Below are 17,222 nucleotides of genomic sequence, written 5' to 3'. Positions count from 1 at the left end.
TGCATCACTGGTGCCATCTGTGTAGCTCACTGGGACCAGCAGGGTTTGCTATGCTGGTGCTTCCAGGAGCAGGGAGCGGGGCACTGCTGACTGCCAGAGGGCAGAGTCCAGCAGCGTCCTGACCCACTCCCTGGCCTCTAGCAGCAGGGTGGCAAGGCCCCTACGGCCGCTTGGGGCTGGGCGAGGAGCTGGCCTGCTGGCTGGACACACGGCGCCCTGCCGAGCCTGGCAGTCCCCTGCTCCTGAGGACTGACCAAGGGGCGTAGGTATCATGAAGAAAGAAGTGCTCTGGAGTGTGAGAGAGGGGTTTGGAGAGGAGAAAGAGGTGTTTCCTTGCACTTGAACTCCACTGCTGGCCACTCCCTACTGCAATACCTGTGCCAGCTTCGGGGGAGGCTCCCATTCTGTCCTGTTCCGTCCTGTCCTGTGGATGGAGGTGTGTGGCGGCTCCCTGCTGCCAAGGCAGAGCACCGCCACCCCAGCCTCTTCTGAAATGGGTTTCATGGGCAAGAAAGTCACAGTCTTCCAGTGTAGGGTCTCCACCTGGGCAAGGTTTGCTCCAGAGGGAAGGGAGGAGGAGCCTGGGCTTGTGTTTGAACACGTGTGGTGGGTTACCACTACCACCAGCAGCATGCGTGCCTGCACGCACGCACACACACACACACTCAAACACACGCATGCATACGCACAGATGAAAGAAACCAACGACCTGGATTATATTTTGTGCTATTGAGTGGATTATAAATCTGTGAAAACAAGTTTGTATATTGAAAATACATCTAAGGAGTGTTCTTTAAAAAGAAATAAATATACAGTTACATGTATGAGGTGTCTAGTTTTCATGTGTTCTTTGAATTTTTCAAGTTTATTTGTGTTCCAGCATTCTGCACAAGAAGCACCCTTAAAAATGTGAGTGGTAGTGAAAAATGTAGGCATATATTTGCTTTCTCACATATTATCAAACTAAACCAGTTTATTTCTTTGCTAATACCATGTGGGGGCAGAGCCACAGGTGGCATGTTGTCGTAATTCGACATGATGGCGTATGATTAGTCTAATACCATAATGGATGGTGACCACTTCTAAATATTAAAGCTTAGCTTCTCATACCCATTGTAATGTTCTGCCTTTATTCCAGATCATTGTGGTAACCTTGTCAAGATAAGCATGTGCCAGAAAACTGGCTCATCTCAGGCTGGAGAGAGGAGAAACAGTATATGTAGTTGGAGATGAGCAGCCTGTTGGATCATGCTTCCATAAAAAAAGGAGAACTCAATTATACATTTTAAATAAACAAGCTCCATCTGATAAAAGCCTCTCTCCTCCTGGGCTTCATGGCTGTATTGAGAGCAAAATGCTCTGCACAATGATCAGCTAATCAGGTAATCATAGATATTTTATTAAAAGAGAACCAGGCAACCCCTGATGGTAAATGCTCTATTAACATTGCCTCTGTAAGCAACCCTCTTACTGTGGGAGTTACCTCTGACTTGTTTGATTATTTTAATTGATTTGCAGCTGCAATTTGCCATCCACCTTCTCAGCCTTGGGGCATTTTTTTTATAATCAGTGAGCAAGTATCACTGAAATTACATGTGATATTTTTGGGTTACAATAGAGCAACGCTGAAGAGGTTTCAGGTACTTACATTCTTAATTGTATTTTCTTAATGAGCTAATGTGTATACAGTGCTTTGAAAAAAAAACATTTCCTCATACAAGGCATAGGCATCAATGATGACTTTTCATGCTTTGTAAAGGGTGTGGAGGAGAAATGGCAAGCGTCAATTTTCAGAATCAACTGTGCAAGCACAGCAACGGTGACTGGGGGGCAATAGTTCCGTGAGCACTCTGCCTGCACTTCCCAGTGCAGTCCCCTCCAAGCTGCCTGTAGAGATGATGGTGTGGGGCTGTTTGTGCCCCACTGTGATGAGCCTACGGCTTCAGCCTCCATGCTGGGAGAATGCAGCTGCATGGCTCCCTGCCGGGAATGTCAGTCTCTGGGCAGGACTGGAGTTGCCTGTGTGAGGCAGCCCCTCGGAGGGTGATGGGGAGGGGATTCCTCCACAGTACGCAGTGCAGTGAATGCACGGAGGTCTCTTTGGATCAAAAAGTGTAACCCTGAGCTCTCTGATGTAAACGTTTTGTGTTTTTAAAAGGGGTGAAAAGAAGAGATTTAACAGGGCACTCTAGAAGAAACTGCAAAACCGAACAAGGATCATTATATACAATGTGCTAAAAAAATTCTATGTCAGGAATATAATTACCTATTATATTGTTCAAGGAGGTTATAATTTTCTATGGAGATCCATATGTCTTTTCTGTAAAGCACAAGGGAAATACAGATGCTCTGGCAAGCTCTCTTTTCTTCTCTCAGAATACTGTCACTAGAGTCACTTCAGGACTTACCGCGTCAGCAAGACAGAGGGTGTATCAGTCTCATAGAGCTGCCTGCACAATCCTCTCACAAAGCTTTAGATTCTGACTCAGAGTAGTAACTCTATCGCATGTTAAATACTTCTATGTGGACTTCCCCACTGCAGGACACACTGCCAGCAGTGAATTATAATTAGCACCAATAAAGGGCATCATTAACTATAGCAGACCCAAATGGAGTCAAGGGACTTAAGTGCAAAAATTTAAATTCAAGAATGCTGCAGTCAATTCCCATTTAACCCTAGAGGCACCTCAATTTACAAGGTGCCCTGCCTTGTTTGAAGCTGTTTCCTGCTTTTGGGCATGAGGTGAACTTCTCTTCTTGGAACTGCTTCACGCCTCTGCCCCTCCCACATTGACCTGGACACTAGAAAGTGTGTATTTCTTGTCCTAGATCCTCCAAGGGATCTACTGATCCCTTGGCCCTGCTGAGTGGGTCTTTGAAAATACCTGACATATGATGAAATATGCTTCCCTCTTGAATTATACTTTTGGCAAGTGCTGTCACCGCCTCTTACAGATTAGTGATTTGGTCCCTATTTATGGATATCTAAAAAAAGCCCAAACCACCCCAAATCTGTGCTGAAACTGGCTAGATCAACATCTCAAATGTCCTAGGAGAGTGCCCTAAAATGCCCCACACGAAGTTTTTTGTTTCCAGATGAAGTTCTCCTACTGTGAAACAAAATATTCAAGATTCACTGGATCATCATTACTATAGGCTATTGTCCCCAAGAGGAAGAGCTGTTGGATGTGCTCTGCTCAGCAGGAAGAGAGCTGCCTGGAAAGCTGGTGAATAGAGCGGTGTGGCAGAGACTTAGAATGATAAGGACTGAGTTCAAGCAGCTCCCTGCCTGAAGTCTTCTAAACAGCTTAGAGAGCACAGTTTCCAAACACGCTTCCTACTTAGCATCCAGCTCCTGTCTGACATGGCTGAGTTTCTTATGTCCAATGGAGGTGGGCCAAAACTTAAAATTCTGGGCTTCAGAGTGAGGAACAAATCCCAAAAGTTAGGTGTCACAGTGCCTGAATCCTTTATTGGGTTTTGTCCTAAATAGCTCAGGGAGAACAAGCCTTATTGATTTATTTCATTGTCCAGTGGAATAAGTCAATGGGAGTTATCCTTTTAAGTCATTCAGCCACCCCTGAAAATCTCAATCAATATTCTCTAAAGAATGTCCTTAAAGTAAATCCAGGATATTCAATGCAAAACCTGCACAGCAGATCATATATTTTAGTCTAATCACTATTTTGGGGGGTTTTTTTTTCAGTTAAGATGCCTGCATGAAAAAATCAGCACTCTGTGTACTAATTGAGTTTATTACAGTGACAATGTTCCTGTACCCTTTTCTCAAACACAGATTACACACACTAAACACAGACCCTGAACATATGCTTACTGTAAGGTCAATTTAAGATGAAAATGCTGGATAGCTTGACTTGTTCTGCAATTATTCTTGGGGTCTTTACATATGCTACATCTGTCACGTGTGTTTGCAACTATCTTTAATATGCCTACTTTTAACTGGCTTTGGAACCACTGATAGCACCAGGAATGTGGGAGACAGCTTTCATTGCAAAATGTTTGGCTTTTGCCCCTGTGATGATGCCTACATGAGATAAAATAAGCTGATTTGTTGTGTGTCCATAAGTCTTTTCCAAGTGATTGTGCTTGGTAACAAAAGCTCTTTCTAACAGTTTCTTTAATTTGTGAGTATAGAGGTGGCCTGTACATATGCGTAGGGGCTTTAGTAGGCATATGATATAAGTTAAGGAAACGTCTCTATATTTTCATACAAGATAATCTTAAGTGGAGGCAGAACTGAATGAAACTTAACCTTGGGAGCAAAGACCCACAGGAATCCCTGTGAAGGGATGAGCATAAATGAATCCCCATAAAGAATGAACCACAAGAATCCCCAAAAAGGACAAACTGGCATTCAGGACTGCTGTCTCTCTGTGCTGGCAAATGTCTGCACAAGGTGCCTTGGTGTCATTTTCCCTGAACTTTAAGAAATATGGATGGTCTTCTATTGCACTGTGCATTGCTGTATATGTTGCAAAATCATGTCCTACAGGCAAGGTGCTCACCCATGGCACATCAGGCACCAGTGCACTTCTGCTGTAGGGCAGCCAAGGGACTCTGGGAGCCTAACACCTCCAAGGTCTGTTCAAGCATGCAAATAGCCTACAAGATCTGCTTGCAGGCTGGACTGCAGGCTGGTGGGAGCAGTGGTAGAAGAAAACAACAGCTTTCTGAAAACCAGAAAAAAATTTCTGCTCTAGTGAGTTTCCTTGCTTTTCTGCATTGTATGAATATTCATTCTGAAGTTGACATGTCGAGGGGAGCTTGGTCAGCAGGAGGCTTAATAAAAAAAAAAAAAAAAAAGCCAAACAATATTACTCTATAAACTGCCTTTTCAGATACCTTCCTGATGAGTGACATCTCTGAACTGACAGGAGTGCTGCAAAGCAAAACAGCCGAGATGAATATGCATGGCAGCACACAGCCCCATGAGCACCCAGTGAGCTGGAGAAAGCCAGAGGAGGCAGATCCAGCTCCCTACTGAAGAGCAGCATTTCTTTTCCTCCATCTCCTGCCAGAATATAAGAAGAGGCTGACATCCTGCTATAGAAACTAATGGAGTTTCCACATTCATTTTAACAGCAGGAGGTGTAGTCTCTGAAGGCTTGTTTCCATGAGGTGATGAGAAATCTTGCTGCTAAAGTTGCAGAGGAATGTCAAAGTACTTGGCATTTTGCCATTTCAACCTCTTTCATTCCCATCTGTTCCTAGAGAAACAAAGGTCTTTGCCTGGTTCAGCTGTGCTCTGCCAGGGCTTTGGGGGGCAGCTTTTGGGAGGAGGTGGTCCCTGAATGTCCTTGTTTCTGGTATAAATACCCTGAATCCTCTGAGCACCTTAGCCCATTAGCAGTAGTCTGCAAGGCAAAGGAAGGCTTGGGAAGAACCTGTGTGCTTATTCTTCCTAAACAGATATACACTTTAAATCTCTAAGGGATTACTTTGATAGAACAACTCTTAGAAAAGCCAGGTTTTTTGAAGAGCTGGACTTGGACTGAGGCACTCAGATTAAGTGGTCAGTTTTCAGAAGTGCTGAGCATTTGTTATCAGTAGAAACTGCTGGTTTCTGGACACATGTAAAAATCTGGCCCTTAAAAACTTAATGACTAACTTAATGATGCACTTCACTTCCATTTGTTATTTTCCACAATCTTTCTTTCCACCACAACATCTTTATTTAGCCAGAAAAACACGAGGAAAAAAACAAATGAATGAAACAATGAGCCAACAATCATGGGTGAAATACCCTGTTCCTTTTTACTGCCAAGAAAAATGTAAATGATAAAGCAGACCAGTTTTGTGACAGAGTTTTTCACCTCCATTTCATATTTCTTGATGACATTTTGACACATGGGGCTGGCACAGCACAACATCTTGGACTAATTTTTAATCTTTCAGAAATTTTACTTGGTCATACAGAAGAAAGGGGGTCTTTTAACTCTGGGGCAAAAAAAGTAAAAATCAGAAAGTCAAAGGGATGGAGTACTGCAGGGAGCAGTCCTTCTCTGGCAGAAGATGAGCTAAATAGTCTAATAGTTTTTTCCATCTGCATTTCCTCTTGCCCTGCAGTGAGCAAAAGAGATTCAGATCCAGCTGATCTGTCAGGGTGGGGGGTGAAGGGAACTGGGTGATACTATAAGCCAAGTCCTGCTGCCTAGTCAATTAACACAGGCAGTAGGAAGAAGCTGAGGGGGGTAACACCCCTGTGGTGTTGCCCCTTCTCTGCAGGATCCTGTGAAACGTTTTTGCTGACTCTCTGCAGAGCTGGATTCCTGCCAGACCACGGGAGCAAAAGATCAGCCACTGTCTAGAGCGCTACCTTGCACTAACCTGCTGCATTTCCACGTAGAAATCCAAGTGAGAGTTAATGCTGTGTTGGGCAGCCTAAACTTTGGCTTGGTTTGCTCTCTAGCTGCTGCTCCACAGCTGTGGGCTGCCTTGGCCACTGCTATGAAAGCCACTGGTGGGGCAGTGATGGCTGGGGGCCTCAGCTGAGTGGGGCAGGTCAGGGAGCTGGTGGAGACTCCAGAGATGCTGGCCTTTGAAGCCAATGCTCTGCTTGAGGCTGCTCTGGCTGGTCAGTATCCCAGAGGCTCCCAAAAAGCACATGGAAATTCTGTATCCTGCAGCTTGCAAAGTTTCCTGGCTCCCACAGTCTTTATTTTCCAGGAAAGGGAACAAGCTAAACCCTCAGATGGTTTGGTTTCTGTTTTTTCAAATTTAAGTTATTCAAAATAATGCTGATGGTGTTAAACATTGCTCCTCCCTGGGGGAATATGAGACAGGAACCAAAAATACGCTGTCACAATGCACACTACCTGAGAATTTCATCAAATTAAAAAGAAGAGTGAATAAGAAATTCCCTGACTGTTTTAAATGGAGTAGAGTCTTAAATAGGGTAGAGTCCCTTTCCTTCTCTAACTTTAGTCTGTTTGCTCCAGAAACTTTGGCTGTGACGACAATTTAGTCATCTGTATTCTGCATGTTTAATGGGATGCCAGCTCCTGATTTTACACACAAGTTTTGTGATAGACTGTCTATTTCAGCAGAAATTACTGTTTTCAGCTGAGTGCTCAGGGTGCTAAAATTATCAATGTCTGAGGTGGGTTGACCCTGGCTGGACACCAGGTGCCCACCAATGCCACAATGTCACTCCCCTCCTTAGCTGGGGAGGGGAGAGAAGTCATGATAAGTTGTGGGTTGAGATAAGGACAGGGAGCGATCACTCACCAGTTATGGGCAAAACAGACTCAACTTGGGGAAATAGTTTTTATTACCAATAAAATCAGAGTAAGATACTGAGAAATAAAACTGGATCCTAAAAACATCTCTCCCCACCTCCCCCTTTTCACCAGGCTTAATTTACTCCCCATCTACTCCCCATTTACTCTCCCCCAGTGGTGCAGGTGGATAGGAAATGGAGGCTCCTTGCACCTCATGGGGACCACTCCTCAAACTCTTCCCCAGCTCCAGTGTGGGTCCACAGGGTGCAGTCCCGCAGGAATAGGCTGCTTCATTGCTTGTGCTCTGTGGGGTTACAGGTCCGGCCAGCAAATATGCTCCATCGTGGGCTCCTCTCTCCATGTGTCCACAGGTCCTGCCAGGACCTTGCTCCACTGTGTGCCTCCCAAAGGGTCACAGCCACCTTTAGGCATCCACCTGCTCCGGCGTGGGGTCCTCCCTGGGCCACAGGATCTCTGCTCCACCATGGACTTCCATGGGCTTCCATGCTTCCCCATGGTCTGCCCCACAGGCTGCAGGGGAATCTGAGCTCAGGCACCTGGAGCACCTCCTGCCCCTCCTTCCTCACTGGCCTTGGTGTCTGCAGAGCTGTTTCTCTCACATATTCTAACTCTGCCCTTCTCCAGCTTCAGCTGGGCAGTTTTTTTCCCTCTTCTTAAATCTGTTATCCCAGAGGCACTACCACTGTTGCTGATGGGTTCAGCCTTGACCAGCGGCACATCTGTCTTGGAGCCTGCTGGCATTGGCTCCATTGGACACAGGGGAAACTTATGGCAGCTTCTTACAGAAGGCAGCCCTGTAGCCTCTCCTGCTACAAAAATCTCGCCTTGCAGATCCAATACCTGTCCCAGTACAAGGCACAATGTGACACCTGAAGAGAAGAGCTCAGAGGGTGCCTCATTTTCCAAAAAATTGCCATCATTCAAATGCTATAGCATCTGCAGTTGGAATGAAGGCTGAGGCAGGGGAAGAGGAAACCTTTTTGCATTATAACAAATAAAATGCTACCATGGAGTTTGAAAGTGCAAATCAGGCTATAACAAAACATGAGTGTGCATGCTTTCAACACCAAAATGACTTACTGGCTGCTAATTAAATTTCACTGCAAATAGGATTTCATTTTTATTTTTTGATGGAAAAAGTGGTTTTGTTACATTTACTTGGCTGACAGCCAGGAATACAGCTCAATACGAATCAAGCAAATTTAAAGGCCTTCTGCAGCAACATATGGCTTGTTTGGGACGTATGAGTCATAAATGGAACCAGATGCAAAAAAAAAAAAAATTATAAGAAGGTAGGAACTGTCCTCAGACAGATGCTACTACTGTTATTTCTGATGTTTCCACCTCATTGTGAAAAACGTTCACATGCATACTGGTGAACAATTTTTTTTTCACTGTGGATTGCTGCCTGTTTCAAAGCTCTTCAGTGGCACAGGTCCACTCAGTCTGCTCATGCAGCTACTTCATACCTTACACAAGCTGTTTTCTTCTTGCGAGTTATTAAAACACAGTTCCCAGTACTGTTTCTTCTGGTATCAGGGTGTTTCTTAACATATGCAGGGTTGGCCTTTAGTTTGTTCTCCAAGTCCTGTGTAAATACAGGCTAATAGAAGTATGTCCTTGCCTAGGAAGAAACCCTACGGATGCTTTGTAACCACACCCTGTGCATATCTGCGGGGAGGGTGTGTGTGCATATGCCTGTACACACACAGCCAACCCAAGTGCCAAGAAAATGACAACCAACAGGGGAGGGATCAGGGAGCCAACAGAGGAGCCATCAGGGGCTGTCTTCTGCCAAGAGCTTTGACTGCCAGCAGCGAGGCAGCAGGTAAACATGGGGACGACCAGAGCAGTGCTGGGGGGTGAGCAGCCTGGGTGCATTTTGGCACCATTAGTAGGCCTCCCAGCTTTGCCTGGTGGCTGCTGCTGTAGGACTGCTGTCAAGGACTTTCTGCAACCACATAAAGAAATACCTGCCTGTACACCCATTGCTGTGTTGAGTACCCCGAGTGAAGGTATGCCTCTAGCACAGGGGCCCATAAGTTTCTAAGAGTTTGACTCTTGAGTCCTAAATACCATTTTCTTTTTGCCAATCATATTGCACTGTATTCCTGTTGGCTTTTTCCCCTAATTTCCCCGGTCGTCACTTGCCGTTTCCCATTAAGTATGTCAAGAACTTTGTCCAAATTTAACTCAAGAGCCCCTTCCTTCCCACATAAAATCCTCTCATACTACAGGCAAAACAGATTCCCTGTGTTTCCCTGCTGGGCAAAGCCTAACTAGACCTGGTCTAAAAGGAAGTAATGTCTGACATGCTCAAGTCCTGTAGAAGAAAATGGCCACGCATGCTTGAACAATGACACAATTCACATGGTGCAGGCAGTGCAGGTGCAAACACCAGGTGGTAGGCTGTAAATCAACCTCCTTCGCTCAGTGGTGGACACCAGATGATGACTAAACAGTGAACACCCCACTGGAACATGTTGTCCTGTTGTATGTGCTCTCCCAGCCCTGGTTCTTCCTGCATCCCACTGCCACTGCTCCTCCAGTGTGGGCCTGTTTGCACAGCCCCTACAATAACAGGACAACACAGGGATGTCCTGTGGCTCAGCCTTGACGTATCTTTTCAGAGGTGTAGTCCTGTGCAGTGGTGGACCAGGCCCTTGAAGAACTTGTGAGGCAACTGCTTTGTGCTGCAGGCTCATCCAGCATGATGTATGGGGGCTGCCCAGAGCCTTGTTCATGTCCCCCACCTGGAAAGTCAGTGCTTAAACCACAGCTTGAACTACTGCCCTTTTCTTGGCAGGCATTCTTTGTCCTTAGAAAAAAAAATGCTATAGTATTGACTCAGTAGCTATCTGATACCACAGCATCTCACCTTATTTGATCTGCAAGGTTGGTGAGTCACCTGCTTCTCTGAGTGGAAATATGTTTGGTGTTAGTGGCTATAGCCTGCCCAAAATGTCCAGTCACAGTCATACCAGCTCCAGCCTCTCTCACTGCAGCTGAAGCTACTGCCCAGCTACAGCATAATCTGACATATGAGCAGGCTGACTGAGCTGAAGAGGGGGAACTGGCTCAACTCATAACTCAGGTGTGTGCTTGCTCACTCTTATCTTAGTAAAAAGTCAAACTACAGGCAAACATTACATCCCAGGGTGTGCGTTACAGCATATGTGCAACCCTTTGCACTTTAGGAATTCAGATTGCACATCTGAGTTGGAAATATTATTTCCTTCTTTTGTACCTTGTTTCTGCTGATGTCCAGGATCATGGGTGCAAAAAGATGAATTGGGTGTCAATAATTTTTAAAGTGATATCAGGGACTGAAGCTAAGGAGAGAATTACTTGTAAGGCTGTTGCTTTGTATTCAAAGAAATGCTCTGGGAAAGTAGAGGGAATTTCAGAAGACTGCACTGGCCTCTGGGAAGAACAAGAATCTGACACCTTGGTTGGGAGCCCAGAGTTCAGACGGACAATGAAACAGGCGGTGTAAGCTGAGTGGACGAAAATTTGTACCCTCTCTAAAACCAACCTCATGACACACAATAGTACCTAAAAGCAGATAGATTTTGCAACTCTTTCTCATGCTGATGACATCAATGGGATTACTTAAGTGAACAGTGTTTATTAAACATGAATAAGAGCTGTGCTATGCAGCATTAAATGCACTCCAGTTGGGCTGGAGGTTTGGGAGTTCATGTTCATGACTAATTCTTGGTGCTTGCTAATAAGAGCTGGGAGTGCCAGCAAAGGAGTTTTCAGCTCCTGGGGGAAAAAGCTTTACTTTCTGTGCATTAATTGTATTAGTCTTGCTCATTGTGAAGGAAAAACTGAGCTCTCCATCATACCCTCCAAAGGCTTCCTACCTCAGGAAGAACTGTGGGAGGTTTTGTGTGCAAATGCTCCATAAGAAAAGACCAAGAGAATGGAAAAAAGTCTGTCTCTATAGCATACTCCCACAGAGAGAAATTTCAAGGGGGCTGGTCCTACCAAGAGACAAGTATGCGCTTAACACACCCAGAGAGGCCCCATTGATTAAATATATTTAAAATCATCAAATGGTCTGTGCCTTAACTTGTAAGCTCTTTTAGTCACAGATTTTGTCTGCCTCTTTGGCCAAGATTTCATTTCAGACAGACCATCCTTCCAAGCACAACACTTGTAATGGGTAACCCTATTTCTTAAGCACTGGAAACCCAGCAGTTTTTCCATGCTCGAGAGTTAGATAACCCTTTAGCATGGACTGGAGGCCAAATTTCCTCATGGAGCATGTGTCCTGGCCCCTGGGAAGACTGAGCCTGTCCCTAGTACACAGGCAGCTCCCTAGAGTGCCTCATCTCTGCTGGTGTAGATCCAATAACAGAGATACCATTATTTAATTCTATGGAGGATTTGGCTTTTAATTTTGCATGATTTTCATGAGCAGCTGGATGGAAAAAGAAATGCCTGAAGCTGAGTTTTGCTTTGACTTTCTGAGGTTTCCAGGTGAGTACAAAACGTATTAGCAGCAATCAAAACCAGATTGTACTTTTGCAGACCAACTATATATGTCCTTAGACTACATGTGGCTACAATAAACTGCAGACAGTTGTATTTAGAAATCTATTTGTTCCACCTCACTGAATATATATACTCATGATGATAAGTTGCTATCATAGCCCTCAGTGCTGCACACTTACAGTGCCACAGCAAGCTTAAGACTTTTAAATATTTCTTTTTGTATTAGCAGTTCAAATTTTCACGTCTGCCTTTCATCACCAGTCTAGTGACAGCTTACTGACAGCTGACAACATGGAAGGAAAATCCACCAGCTTTGGCCTGTTTGTTCCCATCAGCACAGAAATCTGGAAACTGTTCCAGGTCACCTGGGGGGACAAAGTCCCAGGCAACAAACTCCCAGGTCAGAGGAAGGCTTGAAAAAAGGATGAAGGTCACAGTTTCCCAAGAGTCAGGGATAGGTCACTTGTCTTTTTCAAATGCAAATTGATAACCAAAAGAGGGAGACACAATAGTAAAGGAAACAGCAAACAGCCCTAAAAAAGCTGGAAGTATCTTTTCTTATAGCAGGTTACACTTCCTATTACATGATCATTTTGTGATGTTCGCATTCAGATATTTGTCCCTCCCAGGAACAATGAAATTACAGCAGGTCTATGTGGAGACCAAGTTCAAACAGCCAAACTTGAAAAGAGATATTCTAACAAAAAGCTGAATGTGAGCACCTGGCTGCTGCTGAGAATGAGGCTATGTAGAACATTTGAAAGCAACTTCTAACTTGTGGTGAATTGCTTTTTGGAATCTTTGGGTAGATTGAATGTTCCTGAAGGAACTCAACTGCTCAAAAGCAAGAAAACATCTAAGCCTTTGTTTAGAATGTTTAATTTAAGACTGTTACTCACTAGTGGAAGACTTAAAATTTCAAGGATAAAACGAGATATGTGCAACTGGAGCAAACTAGAAAATTCAGCCTTTAGTTTTATGCATTCTGAGTGAAAAGATTAACTAATTTAAAAGAATATCCTAAAGTATCCATGTCATAGGTAACAGGTATAACTCTTTGCTTTCCCATGGAATTCTTGATATCATGGGAGGATAGGTTGCTTCCATGGTACAGAATATTTATTTTGCTGGATTCTTCTCTGTATTGTACATGTGGCACATTAATATCCAGTGGACTCTAATGAACCAAGTGAGCTATATTAGTCAGGACATGCAAGAGATTAAGTTCTGTAATATTTTGTTATGCTGGAGGCAGTTGGTGTCTTGTGGCTGATGTGATGATTTGGGGGGGTTGTCTAAGAAAAGTTTATGGGTTATGGATTTTGTAAATTGTGTGATACAGAAAACTCCTTTGCATCAGAAGGCTGATCTTTGTGTTACTAGTACGTTTCACCCTCTGACTCGGACTAGCTAGTGTTCCTAGGAGGAGCTGGCACAGGGTTTGCACTGATAATTAGTGATGCCTTGCAACGCACACATGCTGAGCAATGGCAAGTCAGACTGGTTCATCGCTGCATAACTCCGTTTGGCAATGCTGTCACCTGGCAAGGGACTGTTGTCATCAAACGAGCTGAATCAGAAACCAATCTGACAAAGGAGGGAGAATTTACCTGCTTGAATCATGTTAAGACTCGATCGCTCATACAGCTAAGGAACAGCCTGCAGGAGGAAATCCTTAAGACAGGGGAAATCCCAGCACTGTTAAGTGCATATGAATTACCAAGGACACCCAAGAGAGTGGATGAGACAAGAGGCCAGAGACAAAAGCTGTTTAGTGAGGAAGTTTATCCTTCGAATTTAATTGAAGCTTAAAATAAAAGGTAAACGAAACCCCAGGAAAATTATGTGTATGTATCTGCTAATTTTTGCATGTTTGGTTACACACCATATTTGTGTTCATGAAGAGTCAATATGTAAAACCAGAATGTTTGTTTCTCTCCCAAAACTCTGGGAAAGTGAAACTCCGTGAGGTCTGTTTGGACCCCAGGAAGATGTAGTTTTCCTGTGGGTCTCACCTCTCATGAAACAGTGCTGAGTGGAATATTATCCATTTTAGAATGGATTTGCAGGATAAGCAGGCTCTGGACAGCTATTAGGTATGGAGCTAGATTTTGCCTTTCAGAGCAAAGGTAGTGAGAATGGGATGGGTGGAGTTGCCATGCGTATGTGCAATGCACCAGTGGATCCCTGCAGTAGCCCAGCGGAAGTGGAAGGAGCCCCTGCTCAGACAGCAGCTCATCATTGCAAACTTGGCGATGGCAAATTTCGATCAAATAAACATGAGGGAAAGAAGGATCAAAAAATATGCTGTCTTATTGTGAAGACTTTATTTCTGAATCTATATTTGCTCAGTAAACCCATGGAAATTGGCAATACTTCAGAAACGTAAAGCAAGTGGATCAATTGGGTGCAATGAAGAAAAAAAAGATCATAAAGGGACTTCCACAAGGTTGAGGATGTTTGCAACAGACTATCCCAAAAGTTTAGTGAAGGCCACTTGAGGGAATTGTACCCCAATACAATAGGCAAAGAAGAAAGATGTGAGATACTCTGAGAATGAGAATTTGAGGACTGAAATGCAGTAGTAACACCTGGGAATTGCACAGGAATATGAGTACTGGCTCACCTATGACATAACTATAGTGAAAAGTGTCATGCAGAGCAATACTGGAAGATAAGAGACCCAGAATAAGCCTCGTATTAGTCTTAGGTGCAGAATGTCACATGGAGTTGTGCAGCTGTTAAGGTCTGGGGACATTTAGAAAGTGGAGTTTTGGAGTTAGAAAAATAATGTCTAAATAACTGGAGAGAAGATTTCTTTGCTGTTGATTCATGTCCTAAATGCCAGAAAAGAGGACTTCTATGTGAAAACATAAAGCAAATAGTTAGTAGGCAAATGGTCTGCTGTGGTAAAAATGGCTTTGCCTCAGAAAGCAAAAGGTAAAATTAATTGCATATTGAAATAGCATTCTAGCAAAGAGTGAAAAAAGAAAAAAGCAGTCATCAACTGAATCTGATTTTGAAGTCTAGGTTAAGATGAATTTTAAGTTTGAACTATCAGAGAGTCTCACTGGTTATGGATTCCTACTTGTTTCTGCAATATCTTTGATCCACACAAACATTTAATGTGTTTTATAAAAGAAAACTATGACAAACCCAAAAGAAAAAGTGAGTCAGTAGATTTGACAGATCACCATTTATAAGACAGCCACAAAGTTCAAAGAGACAAAAATGTCTCCCTTTGAAATAGGAAGTGGCCTAACTTCACCCTGTCCCTCAGCTTCCCTCAGCATTCTGGTTAAAAAGTCCCCCGTGACCACAACCTCGTTGCAGTCACTTAATGATTTGCCATCACATAAAGAACAGTGTAAAATGCAGACATGGTAAAGAGCATTGGCACAGCAGAGGTGATGTTTGTATTACAGAAAAGGATACATGTAAGACAAGAGTGGCCCTTGTGCAGCCGTATCTCATGGGATCATCAATGGATCATGGTTTTGCTTTGTTTTGTTTTGGTTTTGATGTGTGTAAACCTTTGCTTGAGGCAGAAGAAGGCAATCAATATTTGCTGTCAGCAGCCAACTACTTACAAAGTGGTTGGAAGTTTTTCCACAAAGGAGACAAGAGACTCTGAGAGTAATAGAATTTTTGACCAGATCTGATAAAGGCATTTGCAGAGATGGTTTTGAACCTACAGTTATTCCATGAGTTTACAAGGAATTGGCAGCCTACCCACTGCAGCATCTCACTGGATGGGGGAAGAGTTCATTGAGGCTTATCTGTCTTCAGGGTGAACCACTGTGGTTTTGGGACTGGGCACATCCCACTTCTTCTCATAAGTTACAAGGCTTTCTGGATTGTTCCCTCCCCATTCAGTGAAACAGATCTTTGCACCTTCTTTGTGAAGGAAACAGTCAATGCTCAGGAAACACTTGGCTTTTGCCAGCCAGTCATCCTAGCCGGAGCACCCTGCATGGCTCCAGGCACTAATACTCAGGGCAAAGCAGAGCCCCTACAGGGTGGTAGCGGTTAGGTTGGCTTGCTAAAGCCTGCTTAATAAGTGTGCTACTCCAAGGAATGCATTTCCTTGAATGCACTCCCAAGGTCCCTTCCCTAGGAGGAAAATATTTTCCCCAGCCACATAAATACCCCTGAAATACAATTACCTGGTGTTCCCAGACCAACAGTGCAGCCTACTGGCCATTTCACTCTAATTAGCTCATTGAGTTTCCAGCAAAATTCAGTCTCCAGTGGGAACCTCACCAGATCCATGCAGACATGCTTGGTTTCAGTACAACATGTTTTTAACAGCAGAGCCATAATATCCACTGAGGGTGGCTTAAATACCTTTGACTTGTGGCAGATCCCATATATCTTCATAGAGAATTTGCAGTTACTATAGCAAAATAAGACACTTAAGCTGCCTTAAGTTATTTCTTGGAATTTCCTTTGATTTATTCATGCTGGAGGATTTGCAATTCAGAGTTTTGGCTGCTTGTCAACAGTTTCTCTAAGGGAGAGATGCATTCCACAACCTTTAAATTGGCTGGGACCATCTTGTCAGATGTGTTTCCTATATCTGACCACATTCTTTATGCCTATAGTTAACAAAAATGTATTGCAATTATTTCCATTTTCTAGGCAATTTAATTTTTTTCCTTAGAGCTTGGGTTAAAAAAAAGTTATTTATCTTGTAGTTGATATGAGTACAGGATCATATGGGACAGGTTTTAGAAAAAATGATAATTCTTAGTATACAACCAAGGAAAGTAATTATTCTCTGACATAATAATTCATTATCTCTTGTTGTCCTTAGGGTCAACACTCCTTCTCTAGGTAAAATATTTTCTTTCTGGTAGTCCTTTGACAGTGTGTTTATAAAAAAATGACATGACCATAAAAAAAATTGATGTGAAACACTTGTTATTTTCAATGGAAATTATTGCATTCCTGAAGTTTGGCTTGGGTTAAATGTAGCTGTTCACAATGATGAGAAAACATACATAAAAATATTTCAGCAGTGCTTATATTCATAATGGTGTCCTCCTCCATTAACCTAGCATTTCATTATGTTACTTCTCATTAAGTGTTGTATAAATAAGAATATAAATTTATCTCAGTTCCTGTGCTTGTTTCTTGAAATATAATTTCACCCCGTTTTGTTTTTAGAAATAGTAATAAAAAAGGAACCTAATAATAGCATTTTCAGAGATTCTAGTTCTTGCTCAGGAATTGTGAAGTAACTTGGTCAGGACAGCATCCTAAATCTCTTAAAACACCTTCTGCAAAAACATGTTTATCCAAAAGAAGAGGTTCCTGACCCAGCCAAGCACTTAGCCGCTTATTTAGCTTTAAGCCTCTGCCTAAGTGGCTCACTGAGCTATCTTCCCCCTCCTCTGAAGGGTGCTGGATGGAGCCGGGGGAGTAGCAGGCATAATTTTTTGAGTCAAGAAATTT

The sequence above is a fragment of the Vidua chalybeata genome, chromosome 3 (genome assembly GCF_026979565.1).
Source record: "Vidua chalybeata isolate OUT-0048 chromosome 3, bVidCha1 merged haplotype, whole genome shotgun sequence".
NCBI lineage: Eukaryota > Metazoa > Chordata > Aves > Passeriformes > Viduidae > Vidua > Vidua chalybeata.
The sequence above is the reverse complement of the archived record's forward strand: the minus strand, read 5'-3'. Positions refer to the sequence as shown.